The 26,425-nt window shown below is 42.2% G+C and overlaps 1 protein-coding gene across 5 annotated transcripts in view; it reads right to left on the bottom strand.

The window, feature by feature from the left end:
- TJP2 (tight junction protein 2) overlaps window positions 1–26,425 on the bottom strand; it is a 126,734-nt gene that overhangs the window by 45,853 nt on the left and 54,456 nt on the right. The window contains exon 1 of one of the 5 annotated variants that reach the window (XM_045882224.3): window positions 26,067–26,266. The exons of the other annotated variants lie outside the window; for them this stretch is intronic. The gene's annotated coding sequence lies outside the window, so the exon portion shown is untranslated. Of the gene's footprint in view, window positions 1–26,066; window positions 26,267–26,425 lie in introns of those variants that run through there. 5 annotated transcript variants of the gene reach the window in all.

The raw sequence follows: 26,425 nt of genomic DNA, 5'->3' as shown, positions 1-26,425 counted from the left end.
AAAAATCATCAGGAAAGAACTAACCAATACCATGACAGTCACCCCTAGGATTGGGCAATGCTATGGGGTGGGAGGGAGCATAATGTCCAAAGAGGGAGTGATTATTTGGGTTAAATGAATCAACACAATGAGATATACAGGCACTGAAAATAATTGTTTAACTTCCATTTTTTTTTAACTTTCTTTATTATTATTACTATGTTTTCAATTAAAGAGGGAAAGAGCAGGACACCTGGGTGGCTCACGTGGTTAAGTGTCTGCCTTCGGCTGGGTCATGATCTCAGGGTCCTGGGATCGAGTCCCGCACCAGGCTCCTTGCTCAGCAGGGAGCCTGCTTCTCCTTCTGCCTGGTGCTCTCCCTGCTTGTGCTCTCTCTCTTTCTCTCTGACAAATAAATAAATAAAATCTTTAAAAAGAGAGAGAGAGAGGGCGCCTGGGTGGCTCAGTCGTTAAGCGTCTGCCTTCGGCTCAGGTCATGATCCCAGGGTCCTGGGATCGAGTCCCGCACCAGGCTCCTTGCTCAGCAGGGAGCCTGCTTCTCCTTCTGCCTGGTGCTCTCCCTGCTTATGCTCTCTCTTTCTCTCTGACAAATAAATAAATGAAATCTTTTAAAAAAGGGAGAGAGAGGGCGCCTGGGTGGCTCAGTCGTTAAGCGTCTGCCTTCGGCTCAGGTCATGATCCCAGGGTCCTGGGATCGAGTCCCACATCAGGCTCCCTGCCCGGCAGGAAGCCTGTTTCTCCCTCTCCCACCCCCCTGCTTGTGTTCCTGCTCTCTCTGTCTCTGTCAAATAAATAAATAAAATCTTAAAAAAATAAAATAAAATAAATTAAAAGAGAGAGAGAGAACTAGTTGGTTTTCTATTTTTAGGTCTGTCTACTCTTGGTGAAAGGGGTGGGAATATAAATTGGTATAAACCTTGTATAAGCATATAGGGAAGAGATGGGGAGAATACAAAAAAATGTTGAATTTCCCCAGGAGTTGTGGTATGGCAGAGAGTATTTTTATATGAGCACATTACTTTTAGAATACATTTTTATTTTAAAAATAAAAACAGCAAATTCTCTTTTAAAAGTTTTGGATTTAAAATTTGTTATCATTTAGCCAAATGAATGAGTTGCTACAAAACCTTGTTTTTTAAATGTTTCCCAAGTAGAATGAACCTGGCTTCTGAAATTCACTGTTCCTCCATAATGAGATTATACTATCTATGTATTCCTATGCTGCCCACAGGAGTAATTTATTTTTTTTTAAGATTTATTTATTGGGGCGCCTGGGTGGCTCAGTTGGTTAAGCGACTGCCTTCGGCTCAGGTCATGATCCTGGAGTCCCGGGATCGAGTCCCGCATCGGGCTCTCTGCTCGGCAGGGAGTCTGCTTCTCCCTCTGACCCTCTTCCCTCTCGTGCTCTCTGTCTCTCATTCTCTCTCTCAAATAAATAAATAAATAAAATCTTTAAAAAAAAAAAAGATTATTTATTTATTTGAGTGAGAGCTGAGCGAGTAAGAGAGAACCCAAGTCGGGGGGGCGGGGAGGGAGTCAGAGGGAGAGGGAGAAGCAGGCTTCCCGCTGAGCAGGAAGCCCAGGAGGGGCTCGATCCCAGGTTCCTGGGATCATGACCTGAGCCAGAGGCAGACGCTTAACCAACTGAGCCACCCAGGCACCCTTGCCCACAGGAGTAATTTAAATTAGATTTATCAGAAAGAGAATTAAACCCCTATTCCTACCACTACCACCCCACAGGACTGAACTAAAAAATCAATCAGACCTTGCCAGGTGCCCAAAGAGCTCACCAACTTGTATGAACTAATCAGATTATAAGTGGCTTCTTCTTTACCTAGGGTTAGTGGGCTGTGACATAAACTATTAACTACTTAAACATAATATTAAAGGAATATATATTCTGTTACAGTAAGTGATGAATTTAAAATCTTATTTTTTAAAGATGAGGAAACTGAAGTAAAAATACATTTTAATAGCTCTTTTGAAAGCTATTAATATATACCATAATCGTGTACTTACTAGCCCACAGAACTATGACTTTTTATGAAGGTCTCAGAGAAAACCCTTCATTCACTCGCTAACTTAGTCATTCATTCATTCAAAAATGTTTATTAAGCTCCAAGCATGTGATTTGTGGCCCTTTTGATACACTGGCAAATAAAAAAACACCAAAGCCCGTGAAGTGTTTACCAACCACGGTGTGCCCAAAAAGAGAATCACTGAGTGTCTTCCTGCCTCATCTATCTAAATACCTTTTGGAAAACAAAGAGCACCCCACACAGTCCCACATTCCTCAGAACATCATCTCTGGGTATGTCAGCGCAGCAGCTTAGCTGAGGGCTTCAGCTCATGCCTCTCAAACTGGGCCACTGGGCTTGGGCCCCACCCAACCTGTGCTGGGCTATGCCCAGATCCCAGAATTGCTATCAATATTCAGACACTCTCTGTGTGAAAGCCAGAGGACTGTTGTTTAGCTCTGAGGAGCTTTACATACAGGGCCCCAGGAAGAGCTCACATGTATCAGAGCCAAAGACACACATACTCCATGCTGCAGCGATTTCTCTCCTGAACAGAGGCCCAAGAGCAATGTATGAATAAGTGACAAGGATACACACAAAGAGTATTCACAGCAGCAACATTCTCAACAGCCAAAACCTGGAAACAACCCAAATACCTATCAAGAGCAGAATAGACAAATAAATTGTAATATATTATTAAAATGCAATTATTATACTGTAATGAAAACAAATTAGAGCCACACATACCACAACACAGATGCAACTCAAACGGAATGTCGGGTGAAAAACATCCTAGAAGAATGTGCAGAGCGTGATACCATTTTTATATAGTTCAGAAAGCAAACAGTGTTTCACAATGTGAACATGTTCAGCACTATTGCACTGTGCACTTAAAAATAGTTAAGATGCTGGGGTGCCTGGATGGCTCAGTCGGTTAAGTGTCGCCTTTGGCTCCGGCTCAGGTCAGGATCCCGGACTCCAGGGATCGGGCCCTGCATCGGGCTTCCTGCTCAGCAGAGAGCCTGTTTCTCCCCCTGCCCCTCACACCACTCGTGCTCTCTCTCTCTCTTGCTCTCTCTCAAATAGATAAAATCTTTAAAAATAAAAAAAAATTTAAAAAGAGAATAGTTAAGATGCTAAGTTTTATGTTCTGTGGTTTTGGTTTTTTTTACACCACAATAAAGAAAGCACAAGCAAAACTAATTTTTTCTTTAGGGATATTTTGTTTAGGGATGCATATGTGTATGTGTGTGGTAAAACTATGAAGAAAAAAAAAGCAAGGGAATGAAAACCACAAACTTCAGGATGAAGTGATCTGGGGAAGAGGCAGAGAAAGGATTTTGTATCCATCTTGGTGAGGCTCCATGGGTGTGCATGATGGGCTCAAGGTCACAAGTATTTGTTTTATAACTGGGCTCTATGATTTAGATACATAATTCCTTTATGTGCACCAAACATTTTCTTAAGTTCAAAAACAGGGGAGGGAGGCATATGAGTGAACATCAAGGTGTACCCGATTCCTAGACAGGGACATTATACCAAATATTTTTTAAGCCCAGACTTTGCAAAGTAAAAGAGCAGAAGAAAGTGTGATCACTCGACTGGAAAAGGGAAAGAGGGTGGTGGTAATAATTTGAGAGATGCATGGAAGGCAGGTGAGGGAGAGATCATTTAGCTCTGGGGGAGCAGTAGGGTGCACAACTCCCTGGTCTCCTTTCTTCCCCAGTCAACACCCCATGCACAAGGAGCATCTTCAGTGTGCTTCTCCCCAGTCCCTCCTTACTTTCACTTTTCATGTAAATTGTGTTAATTATAACTCCTTTGATATTATAACGAGTCATTCCTAGACAACACGGAAAGTTAAAGGGAGCTAATTTTCTACAATAAATAAAAAACTGTGTTTAACAGTAAGGTATTTACATGAAGAATGAAGAGAAAGGGACAAAGACAAATAGTTAAATTTGATCTGTCTTTTTAAAATGTCCTTAGGTTGTTTTTTCCCTCCAAAATATCTTGCCCAAACAGGTAAAATTTTACATAAACATGTTAAAAACCAACCAGGAGGCAGATAACCAAAAGTCTTCACTGCCTCTACTCCCCCAAGAGGCAACTAACTTTTAGGCTTTTTGTCCACAAATTGCTGCTTCCCAGAGATGGAGGCCATAGCTAAAGCTAAAGATTATTCAAATTCAGCCCATAAGGGAGCTGCCTGATAAAAACCCCAAGCCATAAAAGTAAACACTCATATATTACAGTAGTACTTACCGTTCAGATTCTAAGAGGAAAAAAAGAACATGTGAGAAACTGTTTCCTATATTTTAGGAATCTAGATATAAGAATAAAGATTTCTGTAGAACAGGAAGCAAAAAGTTTTACCCCAAAACAAGAAATTCCCAAACACAAACATCTTCTACGAGGCAGTACAATTAAGTCATTCCCAGGAAGCAACACAGTGCTTGCTGGGAATGCTCCCAACACATGGAAAACAGCAGCCTTTGATTCCTAAGTCCCATAAGAGGCTATCAGTTTCACACATCTGCTAAAAATAAGCCAAGTATTTTTAAAACCCACCATTGACCACACGCTACATGTCACAATTTGTCACTGAAAGCTTCCAGAAGCGCAAATAAATCCGAAGAGAAAGGAGTCACTGTGAGAAAGCTTTTGCTCCCCAACCATTTCCCGCAAAGAAAAGCTGGGAAGGGGGAGGGGGGAGCTTGCAGAGGGACTCACATGGCCTTTCAATCTCCCCAACTTTTTAACAGCCTGGATCCACATCCTCTGGAGGACCTGAGCAGTCTTCATGGCCTCTGGAGATTAATCAGCCAGGCCACTGCCTACACCCCAGGCTGCTCACCCATTGCCATCACTCCACGTGGTTATGTAAGACGGATACAATAGTGGCCCACATTCCCAGCAAATCCTGCTGTCATCTCACACAGTGACACATCCATGCAGCAAGGACGCCGGAACGCTTTGAAAAGCACCACTTGTGAGGAAAATAAGAAAGCAGTCGGGATTTACACCACCTGAACGGCTTTCTTTCCCTCCCTCTCTCCCGTGCAAGGGAAGGGAACGAGAGAATCGGAGCAAATATTCTTGTTAGACATATTGAGCGACTCAGTATCAAAGTAGAAATTATTAAGCAAATAGGACATTTTGGAGCAAAACTCTGGAAATGAACATTTAGAGAAGTGTTTATTTATACAGACCCTCCCGTACACACATACACAAAAGGTATAAGCTGGCTAGAAATGAAATGTTTCGGGTGAATGGAATTGCTAATGTTACACAGAAATTAAAGGCCTGAAGATAAGATGTTTCACATCCTTGGAGATAAGAGGTCTGTAGGCGAGAGAAAGCCTGGAGCTAACTGGGGGACAGAGTGCTCACTCAGCAGTTTTCTCTTCTCCCTAACCTTTCTGTAAATTTAGCAGATAAAAGAGTAACAAAGAGCCATACCATCTGTTTCTGTTTTTACCAATGGTGGGGGTGGGGGAGAGTGGAAAAGTACATTTTAGACTTTTTTTTTTAAGATTTATTTATTTATTTGAGAGAGAGAGTACATGAGAGAGGGGAGGGTCAGAGAGAGAAGCAGGCTCCCCGCTGAGCAGGGAGCCCGATGCGGGACTCGATCCCAGGACTCCAGAATCATGACCTGAGTTGAAGGCAGACTCCTAACCAACTGAGCCACCCAGGCGCCCCACATTTTAGATTTTTGAACATCTAGAAAAGACTTTATGGGATGTGTGTGGGTTCAAGTTGGGTTTGGGATTTCAGAAGCATGGTCTTGGGGATCCAGTCATCATTCTTGCTACGACTGTATATACTGTATACGTTACACCAAGTAGTTTGTAAATGTGAAGAGTGCACCCTCAGAACCATTTGATAAATATGGACCATGAGATGGAGACCACAGAGGAAACAACGTGATGCAGAGACAGAAACGACAGAAACGAAAGCTATAAAGGCAGAAGATCTGGGGTGCAGTCTCTGTTCTGTCACTTAGCTGTGGGGCCTTGGATAAAGGGTCTCCTTCTTCACAAAATGGAGAGAATACCACTTATACTTCAGAGGGCCACCATCAGCCTGAAATGAAATACCCTCTACAAAGGGCGCATGCTGAAGAGGCACTCGAAAATGTTCACGTCTTTCCCTTAAGCTCTTCATAAGCGTTAGAACAGCAAAATAGGGTAGGAAACGAATAAAAGTTTGCTTCGAATCTTACACCGAGAAAGGCAGAAAGTACAATGCCCAGTACTCAGCTGGGCTGTGCAAATGGAGGCAAGATCCCTACACACCAGCCAGGCTCATCCCAGGGCTCACTGGCTCACTGGGCCCCTGGAGCAGAGAAGCGCAAGAACCTAGGCAAGGAAGGCAGGCATAAGCAACTGCCTCCTTGACTCTGACAGTCTTCCCAAAAATACTTGAGCTTCCCTGAAGAGGAAATAAATACTTCTTTCCCTAATTTATGCATACTGCCCAGAAGTCACAGGCATCCTACCACTTAAGAATTCCAGATTCTTGTACAGTGATTTCCAGAAGTCACAGTTTCTGCCCTAATTCTTTTAATTGTGCTAAAAAAAAAAAAAAAAGGCATAACAAAATTACCATTTTAATCATTTCTAAGTATACAGTTCAGTAGTGTTAAGTACTTCACATTGTGCATCCAGTCTCCACGACTCATCTTGCAAGACAGAAACGCTACACCATTAAACAACTCCCCACCAGGGCGCCTGGGTGGCTCAGTCGTTAAGTGTCTGCCTTCGGCCCAGGTCATGATCCCAGGGTCCTGGGATCGAGCCCCGCATCGGGCTCCCTGCTCAGCCAGGAGCCTGCCTCTCCCCTCCCACTCCCCCTGCTTGTGTTCCCTCTCTCGCTGTGTCTCTCTCTGTCAAATAAATAAATAAAATAAAATAAAATAAAATAAAATAAAATAAAATAAAATAAACTCCCCACTGCCCCCTCCTCCCAGCCCCTGTTAACTACCATTATACTTTCTGTTCCTATGAATCTGACTACTAGATATTGCATGTAAGTGGAGTCTTACAGTGTTTGGTTTTTTGTGTGGGACATATTCACTTAGCATAACGTTTTCAATGTTCATTCTTGTAGCATGTGTCAGAATTTCCTTCCTTTTTAAGACTGAATAATACTCCATTGTATGTGTATACAACATTCTGTTTATTTAGTCATCCATGGATGAACACTTGGGTTACTCTCACCTCTTGGCTATGGTAAACGATGCCGCTGTGGAACATGGAGATGCAAATACACTATCACTAATTCTTTACTCATTCCCTCAGCAAATGTTTACCAAGTGCAGCCTATTAGACTCTGAGGATGAAATGATACAGATAAGGCACTGGGGGCACCTGGCTGGCTTGGTTGGAAGAGCATGCAACTCTTTTTTTTTTTTTTAAAGATTTTATTTATTTATTTGAGAGAGAGAATGAGATATAGAGCATGAGAGGGGGGGAGGGTCAGAGGGAGAAGCAGACTCCCTGCCGAGCAGGGAGCCCGATGCGAGACTCGATCCTGGGACTCCAGGATCATGACCTGAGCCGAAGGCAGTCGCCCAACCAACTGAGCCACCCAGGCGCCCGAGCATGCAACTCTTAATCTCGGGATTGTGAGATGGAGCCCCACATTGGGCATAGAGACTATTGAATGAATGAATGAATGGATAAATAAAAAAGCATGGCATTTAGAGATACATCACTGCCCTCGAGAAGCTTGGCAGGAGTCAGCACCTGACCGGCAGGGGGAGGCTCCCCTAAGCAAGTGACGCTGAGATGAGGTGTGAAGAATGAACGGGATTGGGGCGGGGGTGGGGTTGTGCAGGATGCACACAACAGCACAGAGCAAAGGCCCTGAAAGAGAGTGGCCATCGGCACCACCGCAGCCTTTCCCTAGAAGTTGTTCTACCGGGGGCATCAAAAGGACATTTTGTGGCAGAACAGCTGCCTCAAAGAGAAGATCAAGTTTAGCAATTTACCTTCCCAAAGATTTCTAACCTCCATATTCATATATTCGAGAAACATTTCCTAAACAGCGGCCTGTGGCCTGAAAGGCAAATTACCCAAAGTCACTGCGCAAGGCAGTCACAGTCCAGGGAGGAAGTAGGACAGTAAGCAGTAACAACAGCTCAGTGCTGCTTTCTGCCACGGCAGATGAAGATAAAGGCTCAGTGTCCGCGCTGGTGGGAGCCAAGCCAAGTCCTTCCCTCACCGGAAGGATTTCAATGGGAAGAAGGAACAATAATAAACAAATAAACATACACTATAATCACAGGAGCAGTAAGTGCCATTGGCTGTAACACTCGAAAGCACTAATCCTAAAAAAATCGGAACCCTTCTCCAAGGACGGGGTACAAAGGCCCTGAAGTGAGAAAGAATCTCATTATGTTCAAGGAAGAAAAAAGGCCATGTGGGGCTGGAGCAAGGTGAGTGATGAGGTAATGGCAGTTACAAAGAGCATACCCCTCTCCTGCCTCACGAAATCCGTCTTATTTTAATGGTTGTGAAGGATTTAGTAAAAATTACAATCGCTGGGCACAATTTCAAGACACCTTTCAAAGAAGTAAGCAGGAACCACTTTTTCCCAGGGAAGGCAGAAAATGAGCTCCAGTCTCTTTTCCTAAACTGACTAATTTTTAAAATTATAAACCAAATCCTTGGCTTTGGGCCACTTGCCTGTGGTCTCTCAAAGTAAACCCTTTCTTATAACAGTAAATTAGTCAGCAGTGAATTAAGCAAGTCTTCAAGTAATTTTTGGTTTTCTAATAAAAATCGTCCATCGTTTACTCCACAAGTATTTCACTTTCTGATGGGATAACAAGGCAATCACCAGCTCCTGACCCTCACTGCACAGCTCCAGAGGCTAAGTGCTCACAGGCAACAACGAAAACTGTGGGCTTAAGAAAAAAGTAACATACACAGGTTACAAGAGGGCTTCCTGAAAGGTCATCAGAATTCATATGATTAGATTCTAGGCCCACTGCTGAAAGGTACCAGAGTTACTGAGGTTTTTTTCAACCCCATCACCCTCTATTTACCTAAGGGAAAACTTCAGTCTGCATTAAAAGAAAGAAAGAATTGGGAGACAATGATGGTATGCCAGGGCACCCAACCGTTGTTTAGAGAGCAGCTGTGCTGAAATGTAAAGAGCAATGAACCTAGACTCCAAGAAGACACTTCCAACCAAGACTCTGACCCTCCAACCCACCCATGACCTTGGGCACACAGTGAATTCCGTTTCCACTGGATACAAATAAGGAGTAAGAGTATCCCTGTCTACTTCTTAGGGTGAAATGAAGCAAACTCCTCTGGAAAGCACTCTATAAAATCCGGACCAAGAAACCTCCAAGTGGGAGACAGGGTCTTCATAAATATACCCCTGGGAATGGCAGCCATATACTGTTAAGTCAGAGCTTTGCAGGCCATCCCACACACCTGGTCCAAGCTCCGCTCCCCACACATTCAACAAGCTCTGTGACCTTGAGCACCTCACCTGGTGGGGCTCAGGTGCCTCATCTGTGCAACAGGACACACAGCGTCTACCCTATTACAAACGCTGTAAGGACCGAATGAAGCAGCATTTGGAAAGGCCTTGCTCAGGGCTCCTCACTGAATTAGCTCTCTCAATAAAGGTACCCACCAAAGGCCTGCAGCAACAATATAACAAGATCCCTCCCAAATAAGAATTGCCTGTTTTCTGTCTCCTGGAAGAGCACAGTCTAAGAACGTATCATAGAATCCAAGAGAACTGGAAGTGTATGTCCACACAAAAACTTGTACATAAATGTTCACAGCAGCATTATTTATAATAGCAAAAAAGTGAAAACAGTCCACAGGACTATCAATCGATAAATGGGTAAACAAAATGTGGTCTATCCACACAACGGACTAATGTTCGGCCATAATAAGGAATGAAGTCCCAATACATGGTGCGACATAGATGAATCTTGTAAACAGTTTAAGATGCCAGATAGATGCAAAAAGACAAATACTGTATATGATTCCATTTACGTAAAATGTCCAGAAGAGGCAAATCCAGAGACCAAAGTACATCAGTGGTTGCCTAGGAGTAGCTATTCAGGGAGAAATGGGGGTGATTTAACTAAGGGATGTGTGAGTTATTTGTTGGTGATAAAGATGTTCTAAAATTGATATGGTGGTGATTGCACAACTCCGTGAATATATTAAAAACTACTGAATTGTACACTTTTATTGTATGGTATGTGAATTATATCTCAAAAGAAGTTTGTTGTTGTTTTTTTTTAAAGGGATGCATAATGGATTCCATAATCAGAAAGTGGGGATTCTGGCCTCTACTGTACCACTTAATTCAGGCAAATTACATTAACTTGTCTTTGCCTCAGTTTCCCCAACTGTAAACCTTTCTAAGGTTGTTATGAGAATTTAATTAGACAGTGCATGGAGAGAACTCAGGGTAGTGAATGACACATTGTAAATGCTCCATTACTTCTAGCTATTAGCAATATCATAATTATTAGACTCATCTTAAGTCAGAGAAGTAACGTAACCTGCTCAAGTTCATACAAGTAAAAGGCAGCAGAGGACAGATTCTAACCCAGGTCAGTGTGGCTGCACAGCCTGTATCCTTTCCACTGAAGAACGCTGCCTCTTTCCCTGTACACCAATAGAGCCTTTCAGAAACTACCTGTGATCAGTTCCTGGCCTTCAAGTCAAAAAAAAAAAAAAAACAGAAGCCATGGTGTTGGTGCTTGGGCACCAGACCAGCGATAGATCCAGTCCCTCTGACAAGCTTGACAGTCATTTCTAAGTAGTTGGTCTGGGTCCAGTCAACCTGGCTGAGCAACTCTTCCGAGTGGCTGTAGAACCCTGGTGACTTGGGAAGGAGAGGGTGCAGGAAGGGAACCGGGTCAGACTTTATTTCTGGCTCTTTCAATGGCCAGCTAAGTGTAAGTTCCCTAGGGCTGCACCTCTGTGAACACATGTGTAAACCAGGGGACCCAAAACATATCATCACTCACTGAATATTACAAAGTGCCAGATACTGTGCTAAGTGTTTAATGGCTGTTAACCATTAAACCTTCCAAAAGCCCAATTCCTCCCTTTTTACTTATGGAAATATAAGGTCTGATGAGCCATGAAACAAAGAATTGATAAGTTGGACTTCATTAAAATTACAAACTTCTCTCTGTGAATGGCAATGAAGAGACTAAGTAAAAACTAGGAGAAAATACTTGCAAAGATGTCTGATAAAGAATGATTATCAGACAAATATATACGAAAAACTCTGAAAACTCAACAATAAAACTGATTAAAAAACAGGCCAAAGACCTTAAAAGACACCCCACCAAAGATCCACAGATGGCAAATAAGTATATGAAAAGATGTTTAACATCAGATGTCATCAGGGATATACAAATTAAAACAAAGAGATACCACTACACATATTACAAGGGCCAAAATCTGGAACAATGACAACACCAGATGCAGTGAGGATGTAGAGCAATAGGATCTGGCAAGAATGCAAAAGGGTACGGCCACTCTGGAAGACAGTGTGGTGGTTTCCTTAAAAACCAAACATACTCTTGGGGGCGCCTGGCTGACTCAATCAGTGGCAACTGTGACTCTTGATCTTGGGGTTTTGAGTTCGAGCCCCATGTTGGGTGGAGAGTTACTTAAAAATAAAATCTTTAAAAAAATGAAACAAAACAAACAAAAAATGAAACATACTCTTATAACACAATCCAGCAGTTGTGCCACTTGGTATTTACCCAAAGGAGTTATAAACTTATGTCCAAACAAAAACAGATGTTTACAGCACCTTTATTGAGAACTGCCAAAACTTGGAAGCAACCAAGATGTCTTCAGGTGAATGGATGAATAAACATGTGATACATCTCGACAATGGAGTATTATTGAGCACTAAAAAGAAATGAGCTTTCAAGCCATGAAAAGACAAGGAAGAAACTTAATGCATATTACTAAGTTAAAAAAGCCAATCTGACAAGGCGATATCTTGTTTGATTCAAACTATATGGCATTCTGGAAAAGGAAAACTATGAAAACAATAAAATGATCAGTGGTTGTCAGGATTAGAGGGAAGAAGAGAAAACAGGCAGAGCACAGAGTATTTTTTTAGAGCAGTAAAAATACTCTTCTGATACCATAATGACAGATACATGTCATTATACATTTGTCCAAATCCACAGAATGTACCAGAAGTGAACTGTAACGAAAACTATGGACTTTGGGTGGTCATGATGTGTCAGTGTAGGTTCATCAACTGTAACAAACATACCACTCTGGTGGGGAATACTGATGATATAAGGCTTTTACCCTGTATAGGGGCAGGGAGTATATGGGAAATCTCTGTACCATCCCCTTAGTTTTGCTGTGAATCTTAAACTGCTCTAAAAAAAAAATTAAACCTTAATTAAAAGAAAAAAATATATATATGTATATAAAACCGGAAATATTAAGGAACTTAAAACACACAGTTCCACAACTAGTAGGTGGCTGGTCACAATCTGAGTCCAGATCTGCATGAGTCCAATTTTAGTAAGACATGAGGGGGGGAAAAATCAGATAATTACATTTCAGACCTCTATGTTCATAGTTCTGATACACTGAGCTATGAAGTATAATTGTAATTTAAACAGACCATTCTTATTTGTAATTACACAGAAACCATTAATAAGCCAAAAAGGAAGGTGCTAATTTGGCAACAGGGACAAAGCCCTGTCTACTCTATGACTTTGAATGTGACTAAGCCCATACAACATTAAAACACAGCTTCACTTAAAAAAAAAAAATACATACGTACAAACCACCACCCCATGACAGGTACCAAGATAAAGAAAATTATAAACTGCTTTATCAAAAGGCATGTTAGAAAACCAATTATTAGAGTGCTCAGCTAAATTCTGCTAGCAGGGTTGGCCCTAATGAAATACAGAATAAACTGTCCCTCCCAGACCCAAGGCACCATCAGAGGATGGCTCACACAGAAGAGTGACATGATGCTTCCACCACATATCAATATCCCTGGTTAATTCCCAGAAAGCCAGTAAGCCTTACAGAGTCTGAAGCCTCAAAGACAAGCCTTTTCTATCAGAATTGGGAAATAAATGCAGGAACTTAAAAGACCTCATGTTTAGATACTGTATTGCTAACACGTGGGAGCTTATTAGAAATGCTGAATCCTGGGGCACCTGGGTGGCTCAGGCAGTTAAGCATCTGCCTTTGGCTCAGGTCCTGATCCCAGGGTCCTGGGATCAAGTCCCACGTGAGCAGGGAGCCCACTTCTCCCTCTCCCTCCCCTCTCGTGCTCTCTCTCGCTCTCTCATAAATAAATAAAATCTTAAAAACAAAAAAAATGCTGAATCCCAAAGCCCTACCTTGGACCTGTTGAAAAGAATATGTGTTTTACCAAGAGCCCCCATGTGATTAACACGCACACTGAAGTTAGAGACGCTTTGGTCTAACAGCATCTCCAACAGAACTCTGAGCTGTAACGACAGTGTTCTGTATCTGTATTGCCCAATATGGTAGCCACCAGCCATGTCTGGCTATGGAGCTTTTGAAATGCGGCTACTGTAATTAAGAAACTAAACGTTTAACTTAAATTTATAAACAGCCACATTTAGCATGTAATTTGTTAACCATATTCCTAGCAGTCATTTAATGTTTCCATCTTTTTTTGGCTACTATAACAAATACTGTGGCAAAATTGGAGTGCATGGAGCCCTCTCCATATTTTGTAGTATTTCTGAATTGAACACCACAAACATTTCCAAGCATCTTCATAGGTACTGACCCATTACTTTTAAAAGAAGTTCCAGCAATTCAAAGTGCTGTATCAAAATGAGTCAAATGCCATGTTTTTTAAATACCATTTTGAGGAGAAAAAAGAAAAGAAATACTACTTATTTACAGAAACAGTACTTGCTTTCATACTTCAAGGATTCTTTTGGTAACCTTTTAAATTTTCCTGCAAGGGGCGCCTGGGTGCCTCAGTCGGTTAAGCATCCTACTTTTTTTTTTTTTTAAGATTTTATTTATTTATTTATTTATTTACTGGGGAGGGAGCACAAGCGGGGGAGCGGCAGGCAGAGGGAGAAGCAGGCTCCCCACTGTGCAAGGAGCCCAGTGTGGGACTTGATCCCAGGACCCGAGGATCATGACCAAGCCAGAGGCAGATGCTTAACCAACTGAGCCACCCAGGCATCCCAAGCATTGGACTCTTAATTTCAGCTCAGGTCATTATCTCAGGGTCATGAGATCAAGCCCTGCATTGGCTCCATGCTGAGTGTGGAGCCTGCTTAAGATTCTCTCTTCCCCCTTCCTTTTACCCCTCCCCCACTCGGGCATGCACTCTTTTCTCTCAAAAAAAAAATTCCTTTGAGAAAAAAAGATTTTTAATTCCTTATGTAGGCATATTAGTAAACTTAGTAAATGATACATGGAGGTCTTTTTTTTTTTTTTTTAAGATTTTATTTATTTGAGAAAGAGAAAGAGCAGGGAGAGGGGCAGAGGAAGGAGGAGAAGCAGACTCCCCACTGAGCAGAGAGCTCCATGCTAGGCTCAATCCCAACACCCAGGGATCATGACCTGAGCCAAAGGCAGACGCTTAACCCACTGAGCCACCCAGGTGCCCTTTTTTTAGGTCTTTAGTGGAAATTTATTTTATTAAACTTCCTTTTTTTACAAGACACATTTTTTGATCCTTTGAAAACACTAAGCAGCTCTCAGTATGAGACATAATAATTTATATTAAACCATTAATCTATGAATAAGATTTAAAAGCTTACAATTTATGGTTTCAACTGCTATGTATTTATTATACATTTAAAATATCAAACTTGATAACTGAAAGTGTGCTTGAATGGTACATTTAGCTCAGTGTGTATCCACTGCATCTCATGGAATCAACGGAGAAAAAGAACTCTCAGTTGCACTAGAACACACTCCATTAAGGGGAGGGGGCGGCAAAGACCAGAGACAGGAAGGGGAAAGGTGAGGTTTCCTGCATCCACCTCCTACACCAAGGCAATGTGGGAGACCAAGCCAAGCTATTAAAAATACTGAAAATGCAAATCAGCAAGCCTTACTAACGACTCTGACTTAATAAAACACAGGAGATGTAACTGAATCAAGTTATACAAAAACTTTAGGCTTCTCCTAATGTTTTCTTCTCAAGACAAAATTTATTAAATAAAGAAAAAGTTAAGATGTTTGAAACAGTTTTGTTTCTAAACTTACAAAAGATCTCATTCTTTGGTCTAATATCTTATATGTCATTATTATATAAACTGAGCTAAACTGAGTCCATAATATAGTGTGCAGACACCCCGTCCCCCACTCTGCACCATTCCTTTATTGGTGACATGGGAAATCTCAGATATGCGTCAACATTTTTTTAAATTCTGAAGGCAGCAATGTTGAGCTCCTCTCAGAAAAATCCATCATTGCCTAGTAACAGAAGTTGCTGGTAGAAATTGTTGGCGATCTTAAAGCATAAAAAGGCACCCAACATTTCCCTTTTGTGGAACTGGTGATGGTCAGGAAATCAGAAAAGGCCACTGTGTACTAACAGATATAATCCACTAGGTGGCGCAACGATGCAGAAATAAAAAGAATGCTGTTTCCCTTAAATTTAAAATTTCAAAATAAATGCCATTTAGAGGAAATTAGAAATGACCTCTAATAATTACAATACAATCCTGCCACTATAGCTTTTATAAGAGGCAAGATCAATTTTGCAAATGGGGGGGCTAAAAGTAGAAAAATAACACTTACTTGTCATTCATTAACATTATAAAAACACAAAAGCATATTATAAATACGTCCTCACCCTACAAAGTTGCTAACCTGGCTCTGGGTGCTGTGGGAAAGTCAAAGGAATTTAAGCCCTCTGGAAAGCAGAAGATAGCACTTTCTAATTGTTAATCAATGGACCTAATTAGTATAGAGGAACATAATTTCTAGATGACAGACCTACGGGAGTTAGTTTCCACGTAAAAGGTGGGATCCATTCATTGGTTCATTGGACACATATTTATCAAGCACCTCTTTCATGCCAGGCTTTGTCCTGCGCACTTGAGATTAAACAATGAGGGTAACACACACAGCCCTGCCTTCAGGGAGCTCACAGACTCATGAGGGTCAATGTAAATCAAGGAGTCAGTCAGCCGCTGCAGAACTAAAGCTGCCAAGTGCTATGAAGGGAAGGCACACACAGGTCTAGAATAGAAAGGACTGGCCTCTTCGGGAGATGAAGGAAGGCTCTTCTCCTTAGTGACCCTGTGGAAGCAGGGTATGCAGCTCACTGAGGAAGGGCAAGCAAGAGACGCCACATCTGGGGCACAGAGAGGGACGCAGGTGGGGGAGCCCGGGACTCAGGGAGGATCTTGGTCTCACCTATGAGTAAGTCAAAAGTCTGGGGCAGGTCAGTGGCACAGGCAGATCTGTATTTTTATATATTTGAGTCTACATTCCTTGTCTTACTGAGAGCCAGAGAAGAAATTAAGCCAGGGTCGACGGCCGCAGCAGGTTCCTGGACGTAGGAGGTGGGAAGGACGAGGACACAGGGGCCTGATGCTGATTCCACACGCAGTAGTGGCTCCTCGGGCAGCTGAAGCCAAGGGGTCCATTCAAGGGCCTAAGCTCCAGGCAAGATCCCCCTTCTACTGTGAGGAAAGACCAGAGGGAACTGTAATTTCCAAGCCAGGTTCCAAGGCATGGTTGCAGTCTTGTCACTGAGGAGCGGGTAAGAAAAAGGGGTCACACACTACGCACTCTAGCTGTTCTACTTCGTAAGTGGCTCAAGTCCCTAGTCTGTCACTAACCGGCTGTTCCCTGAGCATCCTGGGTGATAATACCCATCTCCCAGGGTTTTTGTGAAGACAGAATTTTATGTGGGAGCTTTTATGAACGCTAAAGTACCACACAAGAGGGGTATTTCCTATATTAAGTAAGCCCCACCCTAAAAAAGGGCAATGTGGTATCATTTTAATAAGATATAAAAAATAGACTGCATTCAACATTTAAGAGTCCGTGTACCAGGCTCTGAAAACAAAGACCGAACAACATAGGACACGGTCCCCACCCTCCAGGGATGCTTGTTTTTAGGATGTAGGAAGGCCTGGAATAGTACAGAGAACAATGACTGTAAATGCTTAAGAGCTGAGGGTCAGTCGTCAGTCACTGATAGCAGTCCAAAGCCTTTCCAAATCTCCTAAGCTGAGGGAACATCATTAACTCCTTTTCTGCACTATATTTCTTCAAGACTTTTAACCCATGATGGCACTTTATTATAATTTTGAAGGTTTCCCTGACAGGTAAGAATGGATTGCTTGGAACTGAAATGGTCAACAATGTAGAAACACAATAAACAGTACTGTCCCCAGACTGGAATCCAGGGAAATAAGAACATCCAAAACCCAGACAGAAATGTTTCATCATAGAGGGACATTTCAGTTTCATGGCCTTTCTACATCCTAAAAATAAAATGTGTTTTTAAGTATACTTTCTCCACAGTTTCTTGTGCTTATGTTACTGCTTAACGTGGAGGAAGTCTACACTCAAAACTTCTCAACTGGCCCCTGTTATCCATCACCTTCCTGGACTGAAACCAGAAAGCAAACTAGCCCAACCCCTTCTCTCTCTCGCTTTCCCACAGCCAAGAAGGACATCAGACAGGAGTGTCTTCATGAAGCGAGAATCTTTCACAAGTCAGCATCCTGACATATGTTATTTCCAGATAACAGAATGGGTGAGAAACCCAAGCATCCTGCTCCTGGGAGTTCTAAACCATGGCCCAGCTAATGTTTTCTTAAAGGGCCACAAGAGGATATTACATAAATACTTATATAACCAATTTAAAATGTACCCATTTAAAAAGGTAAGAACAAATCTTTGCCAGTAAGCGGAGAAAAATAAAAACAAAAAAACCAAACAACCAAACAGGCAGTTGACTATACTTTGCCAACCCCTAGTCTAAACTCATGCAAAATTTAGTAATGGCCTACTGATGTGCACGGTGCCTGCTCAGCAAGACACAATCTTTACCTGCAAGGTGCTCACACCGGTATTGAGACAGGTACACACACTTCCTGATTCTTGCTTTCCTTCACCTTGGTTTTCACTTTAATCTTCAATAAACCTTAGGACTGCCCTTAGCATCCAGTCACTATTGAGGGATAATACTGTTCTGTTTGCTTATTTCTTTACTGTTTTTTGGGTTTTTTTTTTTAATTAATAAGGGGCTAGTTCTGAGTGGGTATGTAATCCGAAAGTTAGGTCAGTTCAAAGTGAACTACACTTGGTTTTGGTAGCAATAGAACTTACCTGGTTATAATTTACCTAAGCTAAATTCTGAACTTGTTCACAATTTCCAATCACATACCACAGGGGAAGCTGGCCTAAGATCAAAATCTTGCTTCAGATAATCCTCAAAGTAGATCATTAACTACATGTGTTAGTATTATCAACATTGAGCAAGACACTTTGTGAAGAACGGTGTTAGACAAAGAGAAGTAAAAACTTTGGTTCCTGATCTCAAGCTGGAACACTCTCTGTGCACCCTCAAAAAAAAGTAACAAGGATGTGGCACCCACAACCCAAGGCAAAGGCTGGTTTAAAAATTTTTTAGGGACGGGTGGCTCAGTCGGTTAAGCGTCTGCCTTCATCTCAGGTCATGATCCCAGGGTCCTGGGAAGGAGCCCCGCATCAGGCTCCCTGTTCAGCGGGAGTCTGCTTCTCCCTCTGCTGCTCCCCCTTGCTTATGCGCTCTCTCTCTCTCTCTGACAAATCTTTTAAAAAAAAAAAAATTTTTTTTTAAATTTTTTTAAAGAGAGGGTGTAAACACTGGAAGTTTCCATTGTCCACCCTGAAGTCTAACTTAGAATCTGGTCCGAATTATATAGCCAGCATTTGTTGTGGCTGACTGAGCCTAGGACCAAGAATCAACATTTCAAATAGTATCAGCCCTAACAGACTGTCCATGGATGCGCATCTTACTCATCACTTCTGGGTCCTGGGGGAAGAGGGCTATGTGGTGAGACAGTGAGGAGGAGAAAAGGCACCCTTAATAGGATTCCAGGAGGAAATTGGAAAGAAACATCACGTCTATAGTTAGAGGCTTCCCAGCTCTTTCTACCCCTTGGGCTGTTTGCTCCAGTTTTCAACATCCTCCTACCCCAGCCTGTCCAAAGGTGAACGAACACATGGCACTCTATAATCTGCTCCACCACCAAAATGCTCTAACTCCAAAATTCCCACTCTATCTTGATCCTCAATCAAAATTTTCACTATATCCATGCATATGGTCTTGGCTACATATTAAAAGAAAACTTACTGTTCTACTTCACAGAAAGTGTGAGTATCTGCTAGCCTAAACTTCTTGGAGGTATGTGATGTTTTAAAAGATGTACTTTGATCCTCAGGCAACTTATGATGGAATTCTGACCCGTAACAGCCAAATTCCCAAACGCAGCAAGTCTAAAATGTTCTAATTCCACAACCCATGTGCTTTGTAGCCACAAGAAGTTTTTCTTCACATTAACAATTGTGGGGCGTTTTTTTGGGGGGAGTTGATAGGAGCTTGGTGGGATAACAGTCATTTCTAACTAGAGACTGTGGACTTGAAGAAAGACTCTCACAGACAAAACATATTCTTAATATTGCTATAATAAATTGTGGTTTTAGCTAGTTGTTTATATCATCTACTTCCCCATAAGGCTGTGTCTTATCTTAGAGTCTTTGAGGTCCCATACAGTAATGAACACAAGTCACTGAAAAATGAAAACATCTCTTAAAAACACTGATATATTACTGTGGGGTTGCCTGGATGGCTCAGTCAGTTAAAGCGTCCGACTCAGCGTTTCAGCTCAGGGTTGAGAGATCAAGCCCCGCATTAAGCCCCCGCACTGGGCTCTGCCCTGGGCGTGAAGTCAGCTTGAGTTCATCCCCCTCCCTCTGCCCCTCCCCCACTTGCACACATGGGCTCGCTCTTAAAAAGAAAAAATCGATATATTATTGTTACTAATGATGATTCCCTGGAGAGAAAAACTTCTATACACTTTCAATGATAATGTTTAAACTCCTAAAAATCAACACAGGGCCTTTAGCTTCTCCCATTATGTCTCTGCCCATCTGATTCTGAAAAGCAGAGGCAGGTGGAGTTGGAAGAACCTACCGGTTTTGAATTAGTCAAGTGGACCTTGGCTCAAATGCCCTGCCTACCACATGAGCTGTGTGACATGGGGCAAATTACTTAACATTTCTGTGTCAGTTTCCTGACCTATTAAATCATGTTTTAACACCTACCCCCAACTGGGCAGGATTAGTCAGTGAGATCTGCACCAAGGGTCTAACACTGTCAGTCACACGCTTCCTTCCCTCACTTCACTACAGGAAGTTATGAGAAGTCCAACAGTACAGAGCAAAACCCATGGCATCTCACTTGGTGTCCTGGGCTCCCTCATGACTCGGCATTGTTCATAAACATCAGGACTTCTGCCGCGCACTTGGGAACCGAGCAGAGTGAGCCTGCCCCCAACATGCCCAGAGTAGAAATCAAGGACACAGCGTCAGAGCTGCTCTACAAGCTCCATGAACGCATAGTTTAGATTTGTTGCTCCAATGATGGAATGCTACTGTTTCCAACAGTCTCCAAGCCACCTGCAAAATACTTTTTTGCTGGGTTGGGAATACAGTAAGAAAAGGGAGAAAATACACACTCATGCAGATCCCATTTCAGTCCTTTGAGACTTACCTGCTCCACTTCTTCCTTTCACCTTCCCCCACTGCCTGAGCAACTATGCTGTCTGGACTAGGAAAGCGAAGATCTAGACCCGCTCTCAAGAACTCACAATCACCAACAGTGACACTGATACCCCTTCCAACACTTGGCAGAACACAGGCCCCGGTGAAAACACCCTGCTTTTCTGAAAAGATAAACATATGCCCTGAAATTTAGATTAGACCTACTTGAGGACTTTTTTTGCAGTTCTGTTTCCAAGCATTCATTTTGATTAAGCTCATCCCAATCAAAAAGCTTACGTTACTTCTTAGGAAGATAATGGACTATCCATGTAGCACGGACTACACAAAGAAAGCCAATATATCCAACTTGAAACAGATGAAAGAGACAGATATGACAGCACCCCAGTTTCTATGATATTTCACTGCATAAATCATTATCCCAAATATAAAGCCAAAAGAACATGTATGGTAACTATCCAGAGTGATAGGTTAGTGCTAGGTTACTGCAGTTTTTTCAGGACCGTTTATGGCTGAGACATAATCCAATCAGGTCAACATTTATATTTAATCATCCAGTCACACTCAAAGACCACTTAAAACAACAATGCAATTGTTACTGGGGCGCCTGGGTGGCTCAGTCGTTAAGCATCTGCCTTCAGCTCAGGTCATGATCTCAGGGTCCTGGGATCGAGCCCCACATCGGGCTCCCTGCTCCACAGGCAGCCTTCTTCTCCCTCCCCCACTCCCCCTGCTTGTGCGCTCTCGCTCTCTCTCTCTCTCTCTCTCTCTCTCGCTGTGTCTGTCTCTGTCAAATAAATAAAATCTTAAAACAAACAAACAAAAAAAACCACAATGCAATTGTTACTTGGAACTTAGAACTAAGCCCAAGCTTTTTTACCCCATAGTGATGTGTGCACTCTTCCTTTGCTCCTGTTCTATTAATAGGTGAGAGATATTCTTTGAGGCAGTACATACTGACTGCAAATATTTCGTGGTAATAAATAGCAAAAACACTGGCAATTTATGTTTTCTGGACAAAGTAAATCATAAACACAATGCCTGAACTAACTTTATTTTTAACCCAGTTGTTTCTCCACATTTTACAGAAGAAAGGCTCACAGAGAAGTTTATCTCTAAAAAAGTACATAACTAAAATTCCTGAATGTGAGGAGGTTTCAGGAGTGAGGAGGGTGACGTGTGATTTCAGCCGCCTTTCTTAATTCCCTAACTTTCGTGGAATATCAGTTCATGCCAGAGCTTGGCTTATTTAAAAAAAAAAAAAAGAATCTAAAGGCCACTGTCAAATAAAAATAAAGGCTGTACTTTACAAAACACACAAAACAGCTCCACACTGCCCTTCCTGAGGCTGTAATAGTACTAGCTGAAATATTTATAGACACCTGGATCAGAATACATATATATTTTTATCATTTTTGTTGAAGGAGTGAATTAGGTCAGTGCCCTTAAGAAGCTCCCCATCAGCTCTCTTTTCTACTCTCCAAACAGTGAAACCCTTTGTCCATTGTATTAACCACTGTAAACTGTTTGGACATCCATTGTTAGCCCTGGCCAACTGGATTAGTCTGGCTAAAAAGAGAGAAAATGGGATACTGTCAATATATTTCTCACACAATCAAATTTAAGCGAGCTTTGCAAAGAGCCAGCTCACTCTAACTGCTACGCCAGTGGCTGAAATGAATTTACTGGTCACGCTTATCTTGGCACTTAGAATATTTGCGTTCCTCTCACTTCAAATTTTTCTGCAAGGAGCCTTCAGAAGTAGCACTAGAGACAGAAGCCTAAAATAAAATGTTAATCAATAAATCATTTGGGCAGCCCACCTCAAAGCAGTAATAGTAAGGTCCCTAGGAAGTAAAAAATTGATTCAATTGATTGAAAATGTCTCAAGAGCAGTAGAGTGCAGCTCACATTTCATAATATAAGCTAGAAACAGGACAGTCACTATTGCCAAATGTTTTAGTAGACTAGCATGTGCTGTCAGCAGGAGATTCTTGGCACCAAATAGGATAAAAATCTAGTTTCTTTCCATTTCATTTGTCAAAAGATAAAGACAGAAAAAGGGAACATCCTTTTTAGCCCACCTATTAACAAGATTTATATATCACCTTTTACTTTATTAAAAACTAACAAATCAGAATGACTTCAAAAAGAAAACACTCAGTAATTTTCATAAAGTATACATCAAAGCAGTGTTCTTAGAATTAAGTCACCTTTCAGTTTCTGTATTAATTGGTAGGCTTGCAAATTATAATTTCTTAAGCTTACTCATAAAGAAAAGTACCTAGAATCACAGATTAGTAGCTGAAGAAGCTGAGGCCCTTCAGAGAAACAATTATGTGACAGGTAGGTCTGACAGCAGCATCCGTCCTCCAGCAGGTGACTATAAAGTCAAAGGACAGACTCTGAATGTGCATTAAAGCGGCCATAGGACTGCTTTGGCAAATGTTCTTACATCATAATGATGATACTAGTAAGTTTCCACCTAGGTCACCAGTGCCACCCCAGGAGGCGTCTATCCCATTTCTTGTTGTCTGGCACTCCTCTTCCCTTACTTCCAGAAACCCCCAGCCCCCTGGCCAACAGGGTGTGCTTGTTTAAGATCTAGGAGGAGGAAGGAAAGCAGATGCCGTTTGTTTTCTTTTTTCCCATAGCAGCAGTCGCAGGCAAGGAGGATTTGCCAGACCTGAGCTTTGCACTTTTCACTAAGCTCCCTACCATTTCAGTCACCTCTGGGCTGCAGAGGCTGAGCAGGTAGAAGGGTGTTTCCAAGGTCCTGGCTCTGGACCACAGCAGCTTTCTAACTTGCGGGGGTGCAAATATGAAAGCCAGTGGTGGGCCCTTGGCTGTTGTCTGTCCAGCCTCTTGTTTTGTAGGCATTAATGCTCTCCATTAAATTCCTTTCTCCTTGAAATAGCTAAAATGATGTCCCTTTTCCTCACCGAACCCTGACTGATCAGGTACACAGTGCCCATTTTACAGCTGAGAAAAACTGAACATGAAGAAAGTAAATTGCCTGAGGTAAAGCAAGCAAGTGGGAGGACAAAGGAATTCACACCCAGGTCTGCCTGACTTCAGTTACAGAATGAAAGTTAAACACATCCCCGACATACGACCCAGCAAATCTATTCCTAGGAATTTAGATAAGTGAGTGCATAAGTCCACAAGGCAAAGTGTGGGTAATTTCCCTAGCAGCTTTAGTCATAATAGGAAAACACAAACAAACAGGCAACAACCTAAATATCCATCAAGAGAAGAATGGATAGGGGCGCCTGGGTGGCTCAGATGGTTAAGCATCTACCTTCACCTCGGGTTATGATCCCAGGGTCCTGGGATCGAGTCCCGCATCGGGCTCCCTGCTCAGCGGGGAGCCTGCTTCTCCCTCTGCCTCTCTCTGTCTCTTATGAATAAATAAATAAAATCTTTAAAAAAAAAAAAAAAGAGAAGAATGGATAAACAAACTGTGATAACTCATATAAATGGACTACTACTCAGCAACAAAGAACTACTGAATCAGATAACAATACGGATGAATCTCACAGAAGTTATGTTGAGCAAAAGAAGCTAGACACAAAATGTTGACTCATTTATACAGATCCTCTCAAAGTCAAGCAAAACTATCCCATGGTGACAGAAGTCAGAAAAGAGGTTCCCTTGGAGGTGGGGTGGTAACAGAAAGTAGCAAGAGAGAAGCTTCTACAGTGATGGAAAGTCCTGTTTTTTCATCTAGGTGGTAACCACAGGAGTGAATACATTCATGTTAAGTGTTCACCCAGCTCTGGAACCAGATAGCGGGGTCTGCACAGTACTGTGCATGTACTAGATGCCACTGAACTGTGGCATTTAAAACGGTTAGAAGGGTGGATCTCATGTGCTTTACCACAACAAAAACAAACTTATCAAGCTGTCCATTTGAGATCTGTGCATTTTACTGTTATACTTCATTAAAACACCAGAAAAACAACAATATAAAAAAAGCTTCATTATGAGTAAACAAGTTTGCAAGGACAGACCCTGGATACCACTGTTTCTATGGGAAAATTTTTCTCAGTTTCCTGCACATTTTTTAAACCTCAGTTCTTTGGTAAATTGAGTCCACCTTTCCTGCTTCTTCCTGACTTGGGTAAAGACACCTGCAAACTGTGCGCTTAAGCAGTATAAGTAAATTATTTCTCCCAGACCTCTGATTAAAATTCAGATTAGGTCTGCTAGAAAGAAGGCCACTGGTATTCAAGATGAACCCAGTGCCTCTTTATTTCAGTGTTGCCGTTTGCCTGTTTTTAGACTCCAACAATAACACCAGAAGGAAAAGCACAAATGTTTCCAGTTCCATTTCTGGAAAATCTCAATGGGTGTCTAAGATGCCACAAATCTCTCTCCCCTCTTAAAACTCACGCAGACACTAAACAGACCATCCAAGGTAGGCAAAGTGCTCTGCCTCAAGTTATGCTGAAAAACTCAGAAGTGCCTGAGTGATGGTAAAACTCAAGTGACAGTGAGTGATTCCGTGTTAGTGAACAATGAGGGCATACAGCAGTAGCCAGGAGGCTTATCTTCAGCCCATCTGTGAAGACCAGACTCCTACCTCTGGGCCTGCCTTACCTCGCTTCTGCTACAGGCAGTATGGCCCCCGAAAGAGAAGTCCATGGGAAAAGAAGGGGGTGTTGGAGACTCCCAGTAGGCAGCTCTTACTGGGAAGAGTGGAGGGGAAGAAGAAAGAGAAAGAACGATTCTCCAGAATCGATGCAAGATGACTGCAGATACTGGCTTGGGCTGCAGAGCAAGGAAGAGAATACAGCACACACTGGTGGTACATTATTAAAGGGGCAACTGAATAATAGATCTTCCCAGCACTTCATGAGCTCAACAACTACTGGCACTCTTGGGTTCTCAGTTTGTCCTTTAGAAAAGTATCTTTCAGAGACAATCCACTGGACCTCTTCTTAAAAGAAAGAAACAAAAACAAAAAGAAAACAAACAAAAGTTTTTTAAGGAGCAAGAAAGCACTTTAAGACGACAAGAATCAATAGAAACTATTTAGAATGTTCTCTCGGCTTTATACCCAACCACTTAAGAACCTTAAGCACTAGAGAAGACTTCAGAGGCCTTCAAATACAACTACTCATTTCCCTATAAAGAAATCTCCATTTACAGGCCTTAGCTGCAGTCACCCAGCTCATTAGTATAGCTTATACACCGCTACAGAAAAGGTCAGGTCAGAACTCTGCAGGTTTTTTCCTTACTCACAAACTATCCATCCACTCACTATATAAATGTCAGGAATCCACTCTTGAGTTCCCAGTGAGTCTTCAGTTCTTACTGGTTTATGCAACAGAAGCCTTCCCCAGATCCAGTCGGTTCAATGTGGTAAACCTAGTGGATATGTTTGGTGCCCTGTCAGCTTCTGGGGTTACCCAGATGACTCAGACCAAGGAGGGGCTCACGGCAGACGGGAAGTGACAGGCATGGAGCAGACACGATAAGGGCTCTAATAAATACTGGCATGTGCATACCAACCAATCACGGGCAAGAAGGAAATTGATTCAGCCTGAGTGAAGAAGGGTAAGGGAGGAACCAGGCTTCTAAAAATGAGCTCACAGGGACATTCCTTCTAAACGAGTCATT

The sequence above is a fragment of the Mirounga angustirostris genome, unplaced genomic scaffold (genome assembly GCF_029215605.1).
Source record: "Mirounga angustirostris isolate CCGP_5_RB_7025 unplaced genomic scaffold, mMirAng1.0.hap1 SCAF_15, whole genome shotgun sequence".
Classification (NCBI taxonomy): Eukaryota; Metazoa; Chordata; class Mammalia; order Carnivora; family Phocidae; genus Mirounga; species Mirounga angustirostris.
The sequence above is the reverse complement of the archived record's forward strand: the minus strand, read 5'-3'. Positions and strand labels throughout refer to the sequence as shown.